The sequence below is a fragment of the Podarcis liolepis genome (genome assembly GCF_965112155.1).
Source record: "Podarcis liolepis genome assembly, chromosome: 7".
NCBI lineage: Eukaryota > Metazoa > Chordata > Lepidosauria > Squamata > Lacertidae > Podarcis > Podarcis liolepis.
Window position 1 is genome coordinate 63,684,550 of NC_139561.1, and position 17,880 is coordinate 63,702,429.

Sequence of the window (17,880 nt, forward strand, 5' to 3'; positions counted from 1 at the left end):
ATCCAAACCAGAGAAAAAAATTAGGAATTTGCCATGCTCAGTTCCTTAATGAGGCTAATGAAGCGCATATCCAGATTCAATGCTGGTTGCCTTCACTGGTGTTTACACTGGCAAGCTAGCTTTCTACAGGAGAGACTTTACTGCAGAGGAGTATTTGAACCAGCACTCCATCATCCTTCACCCTGAAGTGGCACCACACAATCCCACATGTCTGGAGAACTTGCCTTTTCTGACAGAATCCATCATTCCTGAGAGTGTGGGAGGCTAGCCAAGGGGCAGCATGCATACACACATATACACACACTCAAGTTTTTTGTGGTTCCCCAAGAGATCCCAAAAGTTTGTCAATCTTTTAAAAAAGTAACTTAAAAAAAGGTTTTTGTTTTGTCACTCCTATGTGTCTCCTGCTGGGCTGCCATAATACCAAAAAGTTGGTGGGCTGGTAGTTTTGGTTTTTTTGTGTGGCCCAAAAGAGCCCCCTCACTTTTTTCCCATTTTTAACTTTTTTTTTAAATAATTGACTGCTCATATATGTCCCCTGCTGTGATACTAGAATGTGTTTTCTTGTGGGTCCCCAAGACCACCTCAGATGTGTCCATTAAACATTTTTTTAAAAAATAGACTATAACTGACCATTTTTGTGGGTCCCTTGCTGTGATTCTGTGATGCCTTCCCCCCCCAGCCACACCCACCACATTTTGGCCCACTTTTATACCTTGACCACACCCACTTTGACATGTTCCTCCATCTCAGAGATTCCAAAGAAATGTAGGAAATAATTGCAGTTTTGCATGGCTGATATTTCATGACGTTGTAACCTTGCTGCTGTCTAAGCAGGGCTAGGCCCTTGATGAACACTCCCAGAATCTTGGGTAGCACTGCATTGAGAAGAGTGGTGGAGAAAAAGGCAAGAGATTTAAATAATGATGCCATCAGGAACTGATTTAATGCACTTTTCTACAACAATATAAAAATGCATTTGACCCAAATACTGCTTCAGAGCTGGCCCCAGTTACAGCACCCTACATCTGAAGGAAAAGGGAAACTGGAGATTTCAGTGTGGTGTAGTGGTTAAGAGCAGTAGTCTCATAATCTGGGGAACCGGGTTCGCATCTCTGCTCCTCCACATGCAGCTGCTGGGTGACCTTGGGCTAGTCACACTTCTCTGAAGTCTCTCAGCCCCACTCACCTCACAGAGTGTTTGTTGTGGGGGAGGAAGGGAAAGGAGAATGTTAGCCGCTTTGAGACTCCTTCGGGTAGTGATAAAGCAGGGTATCAAATCCACCCCTCCTCCTCCTCCTCCTCCTTCTTCTTCTTCAGAATTCCCCTTACTTCCCTCCCAGAATATACTGGAGAACAAATAGCCACATTTAGAACTGATTTCTAAACCAGTCGAAAATATAGGATTTTCTCAAGAGCAACCTGTTGTTGGTAGCTACAGTAGTTTGCAGATTAAAATCATAAAACTAACAAATCTAATTACAAAGGAAATCCCTGAATTGAACAGCTTGTTCTTTTAAGGAAAGGAGGGAGAGGAAGGCAAGAACAGGACTAGCAGCTGCTTTTGCTGACCTGGGCTTAGCTCCAGTTGGGTTGTCAGCTCTTTACCATTTTTTAAAAGAATGGTTCAAGAATACAGCAAATAGCAAGTACCAGGAGCACTTGCCAAAGTTGATTATATTTTCTGTCATTCTGTGCAAGCATGCAGGTGGGAGGCAAAGAACGTGCAGAATTCAGATTGACGAGAATCTCAAGCTTCTAGTCCTTATAGTTTGACTACATGTCAGGCGAATCTCAGAAAGTAAGGTACTGTACTGAATAACTGAGATTTCCCAGTAGTCTTGGGCAGGATTTCAGTCCCATTTTATGACAAACATGCAAAATCTATGTGAAAATAAGCTTGATTTGTATAATCACAAAATTCCACTTTTGATGGGCTAATATTGTGTTACCTTCATGTAGAATCTTTATACATGAATATGTGTGATTCTTCTCCCCAAAGAGAGCGCATGGATGTAACTAATATACCATGTTACGGGTGCAATTCCACGTAACACTTAGTGGGGAATACGTACAGATAATGAGGCCCCTTTCACAATAGGACTTTTCTCCTTTTCTCCCCACTATGTGACCCCTGAGCACCCCTATTCTTGTTCTGGGGTTCCCCCAACTCTCCAGAGCAGATTTAGGGAGTGTGGGGGTGCATGGTGAGAGTGGCGGGGAAGTCCTGTTGTGCCAGTTGACCTTGTTCCACGCATGCAGCAACCTAGTTGAATCTCACCCTGAATAACAAGCTCCAGAACCTCCATTATTTATTCTGTCTATGACTCCTCACCTTTGGGGAGATAGAGACAGATTAGTCTATATCAAGGTGGGGAAACTCAAGCCCTGGGCCTCTTCATCTTGTCCCTAGAACTCTCCACAAGCCACACTCCTTGCTGGCCTTTGCTTTGCTCCTGGAGTATTTTTTGCCTGGCTGAAACGGTAATGCCTTTTGCTTGCTTGGATGGATGCATGGATGGAGCATGGAGAAGGCTGTGTTGTGTGTGAAGAAACTAACCTGCTGCACAAAGTTAACATTTATGCTTGTTGCTCTAATCACGTTTGCCTCTGGATCTGCTCATCAGTGGCATATGGCCCTCAAGATAGGATTTATCTTACCTGGGCCAGATCGGTCCTGTGGAGATCCCTCCATTGGCCAGATTGTGCACACGTGTGAGCACGCCCACGATTTTCTGTGTCTGCACAGATGTGATTTTCAGGGTCTGTGCATACGCAGACACGGTTTCCGGCGTCGCGGAAGTGAGTCCCCGTGCCGCGCTGTGCCGGTTTAGCGCAGCGCACGAGCGGGCGGCTTGGTTCAAGGGCGGCTCGTGGGCCGGTCAAACGATGTCGAAGGGTTGCTTCCGGCCCATGGGCCTTAGGTTGCTGACCCCTGCTCAAAGTGGTTGACCAGAAGGAAAAACAGCCCTCTGGCTGAAAAAATGTCTTCCTGCCAGTGTAAAATAGAACTGTCCACTTTAAAATAGGAGACATGGTCATCCTAGTTTTGGTAGTGGGAGGTCCAAAAACTCTGCCACACTTCATCTTAAGTAATAGTAACCCCTGCCCTTCCCAATACTAATGGGAACACACACACACAGAGTCAGTGAAAATGTCCCATCCAAGTTGCCTAAGGAAGGAAATGGTAGTAGGGAGGAGAGAGACAATATATCCACCACCACCTCTTAAATAATAGTAACTCCCCTCACAACAAAAGTATGGATGGAATTCAAAAACTATCTTTAAAGTCAGTGAAATTACCCTCTCCCCACTTTGGCAAGGGAAAAAAATCACAGGATGTATGACGAAACCTCTGTCACCTCATCATAAATCATAGAAACCCCTGTGTGCTGTGCACACACAAAAAAGTATGGCTAGAATTTAAAGTCCCCAAAAGTTGATGGAAATACACCCCATCCCAATTTTGTGGTGCACAAATATTCGAGATTTCTTGTTAGGCTTCTTAAAATGACTTAGCAGTTCCAGTTCTACCCAGCAGAAGGCACTGCTGAGCACACCAAGCTCAAAGACTTTGTGAATACTTGAAAGAAAGAACAAAAAACCAGAAAACACAGTGAAAATTCAGGGAGTCATTTATTAATTAAAATATTTATAGCATGCCCTTCTGGCACAAGCGCTAAGGACTCTTATTAAAAGGAAAAAAAGTTTTTGCAACTTAAAATTACAAAAATTAAGTTGGTCCTGAAAATATATGTAATTATATGCAATTTTACCTAATATTCACGTTTTTGCAAAACAAAATGTCCCTAATATAATGCATTTTTGCATGTTATTTTCATTAATATATGCATTTATATGCATGTTTCACCCTATTGTGTTTATCTTTTGACACATTTCTGGGCTGGAGAACGGCACTGCAAAATTTAGATAAGTGTGAGTTTTGAAGGATTTCTGTCTTTGGGTGTCATTTGGGTTCACATATTGTTTTGGGAAGTGTGAATCCGGTAACTTTGCCTTTAAATGTGAATTGAATCAAAGTGCTCCTCCATCGCTAACCTCTGCCCATCCACAGCACAAAGGGGGTTTGGATTGCTCTGTCAGTCTGCCCTTCTCATGCAAAGGAAACCAAAGCTGGCAGAGCTACCTCACTGGAGTGGGGGGAAGCATGCAGTGATATTTTTTAAAACTTTGGACATTTTATTCGAGGTCAGACAAATCTGAAATCGCTCTTCAGTATCATCCAAACTTGCAGGGCTCTCAACATTTCATTATGCTGAAAAATATTAAACCAGCTCCACTCTTGGGAATCTTGTTTTTCTTCCCTGGTGGAGCTCCCTGGAAAATGACTCCATAAAACGAAACAGCAGCTGTTCAGAATATAGTAAGATATATATATTTATTTATTTTTCCTTGCAACTAATTTATTGCACACCATTTCTACAGAGTCAGAGCTACACAGTTTGCTTGTGTTCTGACACCCTTGTTCACACAGAAGCCAGTTCTTTAATAGATAGCCTTTGTCTGGCCTTCTGGATATGTATGTGGATTAAAGCTCCCCACAAAACTGGAGCAATTATGGGCTGCAGTTATGGGTGGGCAGTTATAAATGTAGTCATAAGTGTATTCATTTTTTCCTCCAGGAAGCTTGGGGCAAAATGTGTGACAGTAATCTTCACAACAACCTAGTAAGGTAAGTTAAGTTTATGTCCACCAGGAAGCTTCATGGCTGAGCAGGGATTGGAACTCCAGTCCAAGGACAACACAGCCATACTTTCAGGGCAGGGGTTGAGTGCAGAAAGTCATGTTCCCACCCAGCAGCCCATCCAATACCAAATGGTTGACTTACTGTGTTTTGAAGTAGTAGTAGTAATAATAATAATAATAATAATAATAATAATATAATTTATTTATTTATTTATTTATTTATGCATGCCCCACCCATCTGGGTGGGTTTCCCCAGCCACTCTGGGGGGCTCCCAACAGAATATTAAAAACATGATAAAGCATCAAACATTAAAAACTTCCCTGAACAGGGCTGCCTTCAGATGTCTTCTAAAAGTCAGATAGTTGTTTATTTCCTTGACATCTGATGGGAGGGCATTCCACAGGGCGGGTGCCACCACTGAGAAGGCCCTCTGCCTAGTTCCCTATTACCTCACCTCTCACAGTGATGAAAGTGCCAGAAGGCCCTCAGAGCTGGACCTCAGGGTCTAGGCTTAAAGATGCCCACAATGTTCTCAGAGAGGTTGCACTCCCCCCCTGAAGGAATGGTTTTCTACTCTGGGAGCACTCCTGGAGCACTTGTCACTGAAGTCTCAGGTGAGTACAAGTGCTTATGTCCAGCTTAGACTGTTCTTGGGCTGGGATAGCCTGGCCTCAGTTTTCCATGTTCTGGCGACCTCCTGTCCGCACTACTGTAATGTGATGTATGTGGTGCTGCCCTTGAAGATGGTCTGGAGGCTTCAGGGAGTATAGAATGCATCTGCTGGGCTGGTAAGTGGGGCAGCCTGATGGGAGCATGTGTGATGGCTGCCAGTGAGCTACAGGACTCAAATCAAGGTGTTTGTGCTAGCATGCCAAGCCCTAAATCACTTCAGATCCAAGCACCTTCTCTATTATCTTAGACCCTGTGACCAGCAGAGGAGGACTTGTTGATGGTGCTGCCACTTGGGGATGCCTGGTTGGTGTTGACCCATAACAGCATAGCATAACATAATAGCTCCCCATTTGTGGAATGTCCTCCCTCATTATTAAACCCCAGGAGGAATTTAAAAACATTCCTGTTTACCCAGGCATTTGATGACGGAGAGATAAGGTTCTTGGCAACCCTAAAATCATTGGCTGAGAGAGGAGGTGGTTGTTTTAAAATATTTTTTAGAACTTTTAAGAGAGTTTTAATGTTACTGTTTTAATTATATGCTTGCTGTCCTGGGCAACTTCAGAAGGAAGCATAGGGTAGAATTAACAACAACAATTCCTCAAGCTCTCTCAGTTTCTCATTTTTCCAGTCTTATGTCTAGTTCTCCTCATTTCCACATCAGTTTGCCATTTTAAAAAAAGTCCTCATGAGCCAAGCAATTCACACTTTCCAAAATGATACCTGAACCAAAACACAACCATCCTTTGAAATTTGCGCTTCTCCAAATGTTACCGTGCATTTATCCAGTGAAGTAATGTATATGATACACATATACAAAATGAAAGTGTGCCAATAACTGCATATATTAGCGAAAATAACATGCATTAGAGAAATATAAATATTAGGGAAATGTGCTTTGCAAAATTTCAAAAAATGTGTATATTAGGAGGAATTATTGCTAAAACACTGGTGAATTTTCATGAAAAGTTTTTACTAAAATCTAGATGAATCTTCAGAATAACTTTGAAAAATCACAAACTGATGTGCAAATGTGAGAACTGAACTTAATGCTGGAAAAATGAGCAATAGTGAGAAACTGAAACTGACATATAGTGAGCTTGCAACTTGTGTGCATTTAACTTGTACACATACAGCTTTACGCACTTGGCATTTTCCCCACAGAAAAAAAGATATTGACACCAAATGTGTTTTGATTATACACAATTTTGTCTTTAAGGGTGGTGCCCTCATAAACTGAAGGCTTGCTGTATTTGTCCATCACTTTGCTGTATTTGTCCCCACCATGCTGGCTGTTATTGCCTTTTGCACCTGGAAACAGAGCAGGAGCTGGTACTGACGCATACTGAATTGCCGGACAGCCTGGGAGAGCTAGAACAGTCTGTCTTGAATCCAGAGCCTCTGTTCTTAAGCCAGAATCAGATTTGCTAGCAGGAAGTTTATGGGTGGGTGGATAGGGTTCCCATGGGCATGTGATAAATTTTACAATATGCCAGTAAGTGGATTTATTTCCAGTCATGCTGTCTGTCAGTAGACAAAATGAGACATCCAGCAAAAGTCTTGCTGTCCCTGGAGGCTGCCTTTGAGGAACTCTGGAAAAATGCCAAAACCATGTTAATATATCTAGTTTTCCAAAAGAACATTGCAGCCACCCCCCAATCTACCTATTGCCTGCCTCCCCATTTCTTTCCCCAAAGAAGTGAAGACACATGTCTTGAAATGATGTGTGTTCCCTCAGAGTCAACTCCTTTCCACCCAAGTGGCCCTTCAAGTCCAGTGGCTGGTTTGAATTAAGTAAAATTAGTCAAGCAGAGAGAAAGGGAGGACATGTTTTCCCAGCTTACTTGATACACCCCTCCTTTTCCAGCTTACTTCAGTTCAGACATCTCTCTTTTATGAGGAACCTGTGGTTTCCACCTTCTCCATTTGCACACATTGAAGCTTCAGTCCGGACATGGAATTGCCCAGGTGAGGTCTCTGTCCCTCTCTTTTAAAGGCATCTGTAGCATATAGCATATAGTACAGACATCCAATACTGGTTTCACACCGCCCACCTGCACCTAGGTATGTCAGAAGGCATTATTTTACATTCCACCCTGTATTTACTACGTGCAGCACTGTTTCCATTCCACTGCAGTTTGTCTACTGCCAAAAACCATGTTATTCATCTCACTGTCTGCTGTGGTGAAATTTAGTAAATTATGTAATTAATTATATAAATTTCATTGTCATTTTGTTCTTCCACTCCATTCATTTCAAAGAAAACTCAATGCAAATTGTGTCGGGGAGGGAGACACGCATGACCACTTATGAATTGTTTGTGTACTGACAGCAACAAAAGTGAATACCAATCATATTCACTGGATTCATTTCCATTCTGATCGTGGGACGAATAAGCAAACATTGCCAATTCCCGCTTCTGTTTTTGTCAGAATTCTCCAACATCCCTACCTGCATATATTCAAAAAGTAACTTTATACAAGTCTCTATAGGAACATTACAGAAAATATTTTTACTTCATTATAGCCACATTCACACTTGCAAGTACTTGGGTTTTGTAGATGTGCCCTGCTCTTTAACAATTTTTTTTTTTTTTTTTTTTACTGAGGATGGCTTTGGATGTTGTGAGATGCAGGGGACAGAAAGTATGAATCATTTACGTTTCCTTTTCTCAGCATTTACCGTATTTTTCGCTCTATAACATGCACCCAACCATAACACGCACATAGTTTTTAGAGGAGGAAAATCCGTAGGCATGCCACCCGTAGGCATTTCCTCCATAACACGCACAGACATTTACCCTTACTTTCTAGGAGGAAAAAAGTGAGTGTTATGGTGCAAAAAATACGGTATTTTTGATGCCTGAATTTGAACCCCACACATCCGTGCACTTGAGGGCTCATAGCTCAGTGACACACCTCATGCTTTGCTCCCAAATTAAAACCCTGGCAGGAACAGCTCGGCAGGTGGGGCAGAGCGACTAAGTTAGCTTTCTGGGAGGTGCATTGCTGTTGCCAACTGGGAGGGACGAGGCTGTGTGGGAGTCAGCACAGTGTCAATGTGCTGGATTGGCTTCAGCATAGAATTTGCACCACACCAACCTTACATTGCCCCTCTTTCTCTCAGCACGAACCCACCTGCCAGTATGCTAGCAAAGTGGCTCTGCCCCACTTGTCAAGACCCTTCTGGTTCCTGGCACCCCCATTTAAAGGCTGGAGAAGACCTATGCCTAAGCCCCTGGAGTAGTTGGGATAGACTGGGGACGAGGAACTGGGGGCCCTTCAGACGTTGTTGGACTCCAATTCCTATGAATCCTAGGCATCAACGCCAATGGTAAGGGATTATCGGAAATGTAGTTCAATGGTATCCAGAGGCCACCACACTGGCTGTCCCTGACTTAGGTGGACCAATGGCCTAGTTATAGGGCAGTTTCATAGTGTATCCTGCACCCGCATTCTCCTTCTGCCTCATCCCTGTCCTGTCCTCACAATTCAACCTGGATTGGGGAAGTTGGGTGGGGGACTGAATCTGGAATCTAAATGGCCCCTCCTCTCCCTCAACACTGTGAGAATGCTCTTACTGGGAGTGGCAGTGTATTTTCAGCTGGTTGAATAGTTTCATTCCTCTCCATTTTATTGCATTGTGGTTTGGTGATTTATGTGAATTAGCAATCAGTTTAGTGGTTTAGTGATTTACTGATCAGTTCTTGACTTGTCACCCTGGAGCGTGATCAAGAGACAACAACCAGCAACTGGCAACCCCCCCCCCTCACACACACAAATATTAGGGTGTTGATTTAATATATATGGGGAGACATGCTAAAATATATGCTCCTGGGTGACCTTGGAGACTCTAACCTTAATACATAAGCTTGTTGTGATGATATAATGGGGTAACTCCTTGTATGCTGCTCTAAGCTCCTTGAAAAAAAGGGTATGGTAGAAATGTCAATAATGTATGGCATCTTCCAAAGTCTGTAAGAGCCTCTCAACAACTTATGTTGACAAAGTACCAATATTTATTTTAAGGGCAACATTTCAAAGGAGGAAAAATCCTAAAGTAAGAACAAAGATTTCAGCACAATCTTCTGTCCGAGCCAGAAAACACAAGCTTTGGGGTTTTAACATTTCTTTCTTCTTGCCAAAAAATGACAATTAAGTGACTTAAATTATTTTTAATGCTCACAAATTTCTCTTGCATTCCAAATGGTTTCCCATGGGAAAAAATGGCTGAAAACTTGCTGGCTGGGCGACAAATCTGAAGAGCTTGTTCTGATGTCATCCTAGGCCAAAGGTGGGAAACCTGAGCCCAGGATCACACCACTCATTGGCCCTGCTTTGTACCCTGCATCAGTGTTTTTGCCTTGCTGCAGTATGCCTGAAGGTTGGCAACATCAACTTCACGCCATGCGTGAATCACTTGCAGATGACCACAGTACCTGGAGACAGACGGACAGGCCGTGTATCGACAGCAGTGACCAGAAGAGGAATGACCGCTGGGAGGAGCACAGAGAGAAGAAACCCCATGGTGAACCTCCAACAGCACAATGGGTTGCCTTAATCTGCCCCAGCTGCGACAAAACATGTCTCTCTTGTGTTGGTCTCTACAGCCACAGCAGGTGTAACCGAACGACAGTTTGACTTCACCCCCAAAGGCACACTCCTGCATTGCCTCCCAAGACAGACCCATGCCAACAAAATGTCTTTGAACTCTGATAATGCCTCTTGCTTGCCCAGATGGAGGATAGAGAGGAGGTATACCAATGTGTATAGAAGCTACTCTACTATACATATTTAAAATTTACATCAATCATTCCACTTACCCTAAACATGTGCCCACTGCAAGATTGTTTAGAAGAAAATGCGCCCCTCAGACTGATAAAGGTTCCCCCACCCACTGCAGACCAATAGCTCTTGTAGGCCTCCATATGGAGGCAGCAGTGGTTGGCATGTGAGAGACAAGGGAGGAGGATGCTGTCAGCTTTCAAATGTGGACTTGGGAGTAGAGGTGTTGAAGAATTCCATAGGAAATGGAAATTGCCAAAGTTTGCTTGTTCATTCCATGTTTGGAATGGAAATCAATCCAACAATTACTATTGGTATTCACTGTTGTTGTTTTAAGTCCGCAAATGACATGTTATCAATTATGTTCCCCTTCATCTGCTATCAACAGTTTAAACCAGGCATCCCCAAACTTGGCCTTCCAGATATTTGGGGACTACAATTCCCCTCATCCCTGACCACTGGTATTGTTAGCTAAGGATGAAGGGAGTTGTAGTCCCAAAGCATCTGGAGGGCTGAGTTTGGGGATGCCTGGTTTAAAAGGTTGCTCAGCAGCTGTAGACTATGTGAAGTATCAGGGTTGGTGCTGCATAGAACGGTGCATTAGTGTTCATGTGCATGGATTTTTAACACTGATGTGCACTACATGCAAGGTGGAGCCATTTCCCCCTTAGGTCTTAAATTTGCAAGAGACCCCAAGGAGGGAGCAGAACTCTGAAACATGACAACACTAGCCAATTCACATTAACAAAATTGTACTAAAACACTGGAGACAGGAAAAAAATAGTGACAATGATTTACTTGGGGCATGGACCATAAAATATAACCTGGTAAATAGGTACCATTGCAAAAGCCTCTGGCTATCTGTAGCAGCTGTTGATTCTGACTGATAGGTGCTACAGTCCATCAGGAGTTCCATTCCAGCACTGGCATCACTCTTCACCCTTTGCTTCTGTGGGGACGCTTGCAGGACGAGAGGAAAATAGGAGGTTGTTATTCTCTGGTGCTGTAAGACGTGTAGCTGCTACAGCCAGCCAGAGGCTTCTGACCATGTGGAGGCTTTTTAAAAAGCCTCCTGTATGAACCATGCCAGAGATTCAGTTCATTGTAATGCTCTTCAGCAGACTGACGAGGAGATCGTCAAATAGGCAAAAAATAAGGAAAGGAAAGGAGATTCTTTGCTTTGTACATTTGCTATTCCTGTCAGCACCTACTTTTTTGAATTATACCAGAGCTATTTCAAGCAAACATCCTACGGCCTAATTCCTGGGAAATCTGGTTTAGATTTGTTTATATATTTATTTATTCCAAAGGCTTCTATTGATCACTTAAGCTGTCACTCACAGCCAGCTGCTTTGTGAGTAGACTGGACTGGGAAGAAGGACTTTTGCACTTTCCATCTAGGCAATGCTTGTCTGTTCATAACACGAGAGATAGGGTGGGGAGGCAGGAGGGTGATTAGCGATGGTGCCTTTCTTGCATGCTTCAGGAAATGCCAAAACTTACAGAAAAATGTGACCGGTCCAAAACCTTCCCGTTTCATGCATTGGTACAGCACTCTTAAGAAAAAGTGATGCGGCCTTTGTGATCCTGTTATACAGTGGTACCTCGGGTTAAGTACTTAATTCGTTCCGGAGGTCCATTCTTAACCTGAAACTGTTCTTAACCTGAAGCACCACTTTAGCTAATGGGGCCTCCCGCTGCCGCCACACTGCTGGAGCATGATTTCTAAAGCAAAGTTCTTAACCTGAAGCACTTTTTCTGGGTTAGCGGAGTCTGTAACCTGAAGTGTATGTAACCCGAGGTACCACTGTATTGGGATTGGTGCAGCAAGTAGGACTCTGTTCCACAGAAGGGGCAAGCAAATGGGCACTTCTTTGGGAAGGCTGGGCTTGACCTAAGCAATTGAGGTGTTAGCGACTCCTCTGGAGCAGATGGGGGGTGGAAAAGGTGACAGTTTCCTTCTCTGAAGGTGAGCCAGGGGCAGCTTCTGGTAGCTATGGAGGCAGGCTTGGCCTAACAAGCAGGCTGTCTGAGTCAGAAGCAGCCCTTGGCAACTCTGGAGGCAGAGGCCATGGCTGGGTGACTGATGGAGAGGCAGGATGGGATGAAGAGAAGCTCCCCCACTAGGATCCTTCCCCCAAGTGGTTCCTTGGGCCCCTGAGGCTCTGGCATGGTCTTTCTGATCCCACTGGCCCCTTCCCCAGAATCATGTTGCATCAGGCCAGCCAGCCCATAGGGACCCATGACAGCTGGGGCTGATGGGAGATGTAGTCTGAAACATATAGTAGGCACCAGGTTGAGGAAAGCTGTAGTACAGAGCAGATGGTGTGAGCTGCTGCAGCAGCACTATCCCCCCTACAGCAATCTGTTCGTGATGGAGAGGGCATGACATTGTGCTCCTCATTAAAGTGGTGTTGACTTAGGAGGTGCCCCTTTGCCCTAACTTGTTTCCACCTGAGGCGTAGCTGTTTGCAGGGTTTAGAAATCTTTAAAGGAGTCTTGTTATTTTACATGCAGATGCTGAAGGAGGTAAAGGGCTTGCCAAGATAAATAAACCTTTCCCTCGCCAAAATTGTTCAAAGGGAGAGGGTAGATTTGAAGAGGGTTGTGCCAAAAGGATTACTTCTCGACAACGGGTTTTTTTGTTTGTTTTTTTGCAAAGCGCACCGGCTTGTCATGTTAATGCCTGCAAAATGCAAATTTGGAGTGTGTACCCCTGGCATCCACCAGCGGACAGGGCAGCAGGGTGGGTGGGTTATACATTCTTGGGCTGAAGAGCAACAGTGTCAGGAATTTTATATGCGCCTGAGGAATCTGTCAAATATCTTGAACATTCATCGTACCAAACTCTTCTCATTGGGCATTCTCCAAGCACTGAGAAAACTCCAGTTACTTTTGTGGTCCTCTACTGGGAGATCAAGATGTTTTTGAGAGCTTATAAAAATAATGCATACTGCATGGGTGGTCTTTAGGGTGAGATTCTGCCTTCTCTTCTTGATGGTGGCAGAAGAAGAAAGACAGAGGTTCTCAAGCAGAAGTCTTTCATGATCTAGTGCAGGTGTTGGCAAACACTATGGGACTGTAGACACACTTGGAAGTTTTAGAAAGTGTCATGGGCACTAGTTAAAAAATGGCTGCCATGGGGGCATGGCATATCACAAAATGGCAACCAAATCAGTCAAGGCCACACTCATTGACTGTGGCCATATCTGCACCATACTTTTAAAGCACTATCATACCACTTTAACAGTCATCCCTTTCCCTAAAGAATCCTAGGAACAGCATGTTGTTCAGGATGCTGAGAGTTGTTAGGAGACTCCATTTCCTTTAACAGAGCTGCATTGTTCAGAGGGGTTTAACAGTCAATCTCTCTTTCCAGGGAATTATGGGAACTGCAGTTCTGGTTACCAAATGTCCCCGTTTCCCGGAGACAGTCCCTGGATTTACAAATCATTCCCCTGACAAAATCCTATCATTCCTACAGAAGTTGAAAAGTGTCCCCAGATTCATTGGAAAAAAATCTGTCAACCTTAGAATAAGGGTCTCCTAACAATTCTCAGCACCCTTAGCAAACTAAAATTCCAAGAATTCTTAACTGTTTAAAGTGATATGATATTCTTTTAAATGCATAGTGTATGTAGCTAGAGAGAAATTCTTTTCACCGCTCCATGGTTCAAAATTGAAGGGAAGGTGGGTTTCCCATTCTGGCACCCAGATATATGTGAGCATGTCTGAAGGGGCATGCTCAATGTGCAAGAGGCAGAGCCAGAACAAACAGAAACTGTTCTTTTGTACTGTGGATTTCTGACGGATATTTACCAAGACTTTCTGCAAGCACCCATAGGAGGTATTGGCCAACACAGTGGCTCTTGTGGATGCGATGTTTGTGGCCTCTGATCTAATGGTTCAAACTGGAGGACAGGAAACAGGATTGGGAATTTGTTATAGAAGGAAAAATGGTAGCCTAGATTAGCGCTCTGGACCTTCAAGCCAAGAGCTGTAAAACTCCACAATGACACAATGACATGGGCTTTGTGTTCCTCCTTGCATATGTATGTTCACAAACTCAGCAAGAAGATAATGAAAGCTCTGCTGGATCTGAGCGAAGGTCCAGCTAGCCTAGCATCCTGTTTCCTATTCAACAGGAGGCAACCAAAAGGTTTCTGGGAATCCCATAAGCAGAGGCTCGAAGGCACAGCAGCCTTCTCTCTCTCATGGTCACAAGCAATTGGTGCTGAGCAGCTTGCGGCCATTAAATACAGCAGTTCCAATTGCCGCTCATGGCAAGAAGACAGTTGGCATGGATCCCTGATAAATTTATCTATTACAGTGGTACCTCGGGTTAAGTACTTAATTCTTTCCGGAGGTCTGTTCTTAACCTGAAACTGTTCTTAACCTGAAGCACCACTTTGGCTAATGGGGCCTCCTGCTGCTGCCACGCCGCCGGAGCCCGATTTCTGTTCTTATCCTGAAGCACTATTTCTGGCTTAGTGGAGTGTGTAACCTGAAGCGTATGTAACCTGAAGCGTATGTAACCCGAGGTACCACTGTATTACTATTTTCACATTCATAGACAACCCTTCAACATATCAAGGTGATCCCATGATAGTTTTCCTGGGTGACACAATCTGGGTTCAGGCCTGGCCTTAGAAGAACTGAGTGGCTCTTGGTTACCCTTTGCAGGGAGCAGGGCAAGAGGAGTGCAACTTTGCTCTTGCTTATGGATCTCTCGTTGGCTTTTGATACAATTGACCGTGTTATCCTCCTGGACTGGCTCTGGGGAATGGGAATTGGGGACACTGGTTCCAATCCTACCTTTGGATCTAAGTCCATAGAAGTAGCATTGGGAGAATGCTTTTCCTAATTTTCTAATACAACAAGACAGCCTAACAGAGGTCCAGAACTCTGGAACCCTCTCCCCAACAGAGATATGGAGATAAAGAACCACAGTGACCAAGAAAGAAAACTGCATATGGTTATTAAACAAAAGCCATCAGGGTAGGGAGAGCCCCAGGTCTAAGTCAAAGCAAGTCACCAAGCAGCCACCACTAGAGATAGGGGCAGGGGAGGGATTCAGTTCAGGTGGCATTTTTTTTGTAAACCACTGTGAGATGATGAGGATGAGGATGAAGATGATTTGTTACAATCAAGCTGTGTATACATTTAATGAAATGTAAAAAAATTCTGAACTTACCTAATTTGCATTTTCCAAAACCATACACAAACTGAAATGCAATTATCCTTCAAAATTTGCACTTCTCCAAATTTTGCAGTGCAGTTCTACAGCCAAGTAATGTATCCATAATGCATGTACTGGGCTAAAGTGTGCATATATTAGTGCAAATACAGTAGTATACAAAAATGCATTATACTAGGGGAAATCATTTTGCAAATGTTTGTATATTAGGAAAAAATACATACAAAAATGTGTACATTGGGAGTAGTTTACACTAAAATGCTGATTTTTTTTTTTAAAAAAAATGTATCATGAATTGATATAGAAATGTGGAGAACTGGAAAGTGAAAAACGAAAAGTGACATTCACCTAGCAGTGTCTACAACAACATCAAAAATGGCAGCCTGCATTGCCCCCCCTCCCAAAATGTAATCCGATTTACCCTTTGCAGGGAAAATCCAAGGACTGTTGCCAATGACTCCTTGGCGACATCTCAACAACCCGTTTGCAGATTAAGCCCCTGTCTTGGAAGCACCCCCAGTCTCTCCCTCCCCTCCAAAAGCACAACCACACACAAAACCTTTAGTTGTTTCCTTGTCAAACAACCCCGCTGCAACATTTCTTGGAAAACGGAGGTTGTGAGCCACCGGTTACATATCAGCTGCTCACTGGCAACAGTGCCTGGACTCCTTAAATCCCTGTTAATCCCACTGCTTCTTCTTTTAAGTGCTCTCCCAAAGCCCACCCATTAATCTCCTTGCCACGGGCAATTCTTGGCACGCAGCGGTTGAGGATGCTTTGCTTCGTGCTTTTAGCCTTGCTCCAGAGTGGGAAATAGACCAGGAAGCTGGGCTCGCCTCCATTCCTGCGTGCATACCTGTCAACAGCTAAAAAACGTGAAAGGAAGTGGTGCCACATGCTGAGTTTGGGTGCAGCACTCGCTCGCAGGATTTGGCCCACCCAGGCATGTATAAGCAGAAAGCGGATCAGATTCAGTTTGTGCCAAGTGGTGGAGTCAAGTCAGATGTGGGGTCATGGCAGGCCAGAGGTTGAAGCCAGGGACCCCGGCTGGGCACAGCAACTTACTAGATGGGCTTGGCAATGCTCACAGGCCAAGAGGGATTCTAAAGCCAGAGAGCCTGTTCCAGGAACCAGGACTTGCCAGCTCTCCCACTTTGAAGAGGAGACGCCCAGCCTTAGGACGTAACCTTCCTTCCATTCCCATAAGAAGACAGCTCTGTCTATATAGGCAAATGATCCTGTGCATGAGAGGAAGTCCAGTTTAATCCACTTCACTTACTTCCAGGTAAACATGTGCAGGATTGGGCTGCATTTTGCAAAAGGAAGCTGGTGCAAAACCTCCCTTCCCTTCCCTTCAGTTACTGAATACACTGGTTGGATTTTAAGCAAACCACAAATCTCTTCAAGTCTTGCCTATAAATATGAAGCTATTGTGAGGATTATTGAGATGGTGGTTATGAATCTATTCGAACCCTCGGGGAAAGCATTCTATAGGTGTTAAGTATTGTAATTATAGCAGTGTTAACTCTTGAGCCATGGTGTTGAAATGTGCTTTCAAAACTCTGTGTTTGCAAAGGATAAGGACTACTTTGAGATGTGATGCATGTGATCTGCACAGTTTATAATGGAATTAGCTGAACGCAATTCAGAAAACACAATTCTGTTGCATGTTATGGGTTTTATTGGATTTCAGTGCATCAAGATATTGCTGTGGGTTTGCCTTAAAGCAGTACCTGGGCAGAGTCTTGGATTTGATGGAGGAATGTTCATAGTTTAGAATACTTAGAAGATTGCTTCTTGAGAAAAGCCAACCACAATCTACATACTCACCATACATTTGAAGCACATCCAAAGCACATGATTTCCCCCAAAGAATCTTGGAAACTGTAGTTTGCCCCACACAAAGCTCATACCCCACAAGTGTCTCAGAAATATCAGGACATCCTATTGATTATCGTGAGAGAACAGCAGACATTTTGGTTGCCGTGATCTCTCGCAATTTCACTGCATGATTCTCCCCCGAGAAAAATGCTTTTTGGTGAGCAGTAATCTTGTGTGGTGCCCCAAAATGTGTGTTTTGGGCTTTGCCCCCAAACTGCTTTTTTTTTGGGGGGGGAAACCATGGTGCAAAATCGTGAGATCACAGCAACCAAAACGGGTGCCATGCTCTCATGATAAAAAATGGGAAGATGGTGTCTGGGAAGATGGTGTCCCATATATTGGCTTCAATGTGTTGGAGGATACGAGAGCTACAGTTCCCACCACCCTTAACTTATTCACACTAGCTCAGTTGGAGATCAGCCAAGGCTGGTGTAAGACATGGTAGTGTCTGGAAGTGGCATGGTAGGCTTGGTCACATGACTCATTAACCTGTCTTACAACCCTATTTTAAAAGTTTGTTTCCCCAGCCCCTCCCTGACTTAGGCAGAATGGGATTTTGATTTCTGCTGCTGAATGGGGTTTTGATCTTGTGCAATTTTACACCTGCTTAACTTACACCAGCTTGCTTTACACCAGCT

General features: G+C 43.9%; 1 protein-coding gene across 1 annotated transcript in view; it reads left to right on the forward strand.

Moving 5' to 3' along the window:
• The window catches only part of COL8A2 (collagen type VIII alpha 2 chain), a 205,502-nt gene that overhangs the window by 35,787 nt on the left and 151,835 nt on the right, over window positions 1-17,880 (forward strand). The window contains exon 4 of the mRNA XM_083511804.1: window positions 4,644-4,693. The gene's annotated coding sequence lies outside the window, so the exon portion shown is untranslated. The remainder of the gene's footprint in view (window positions 1-4,643; window positions 4,694-17,880) is intronic.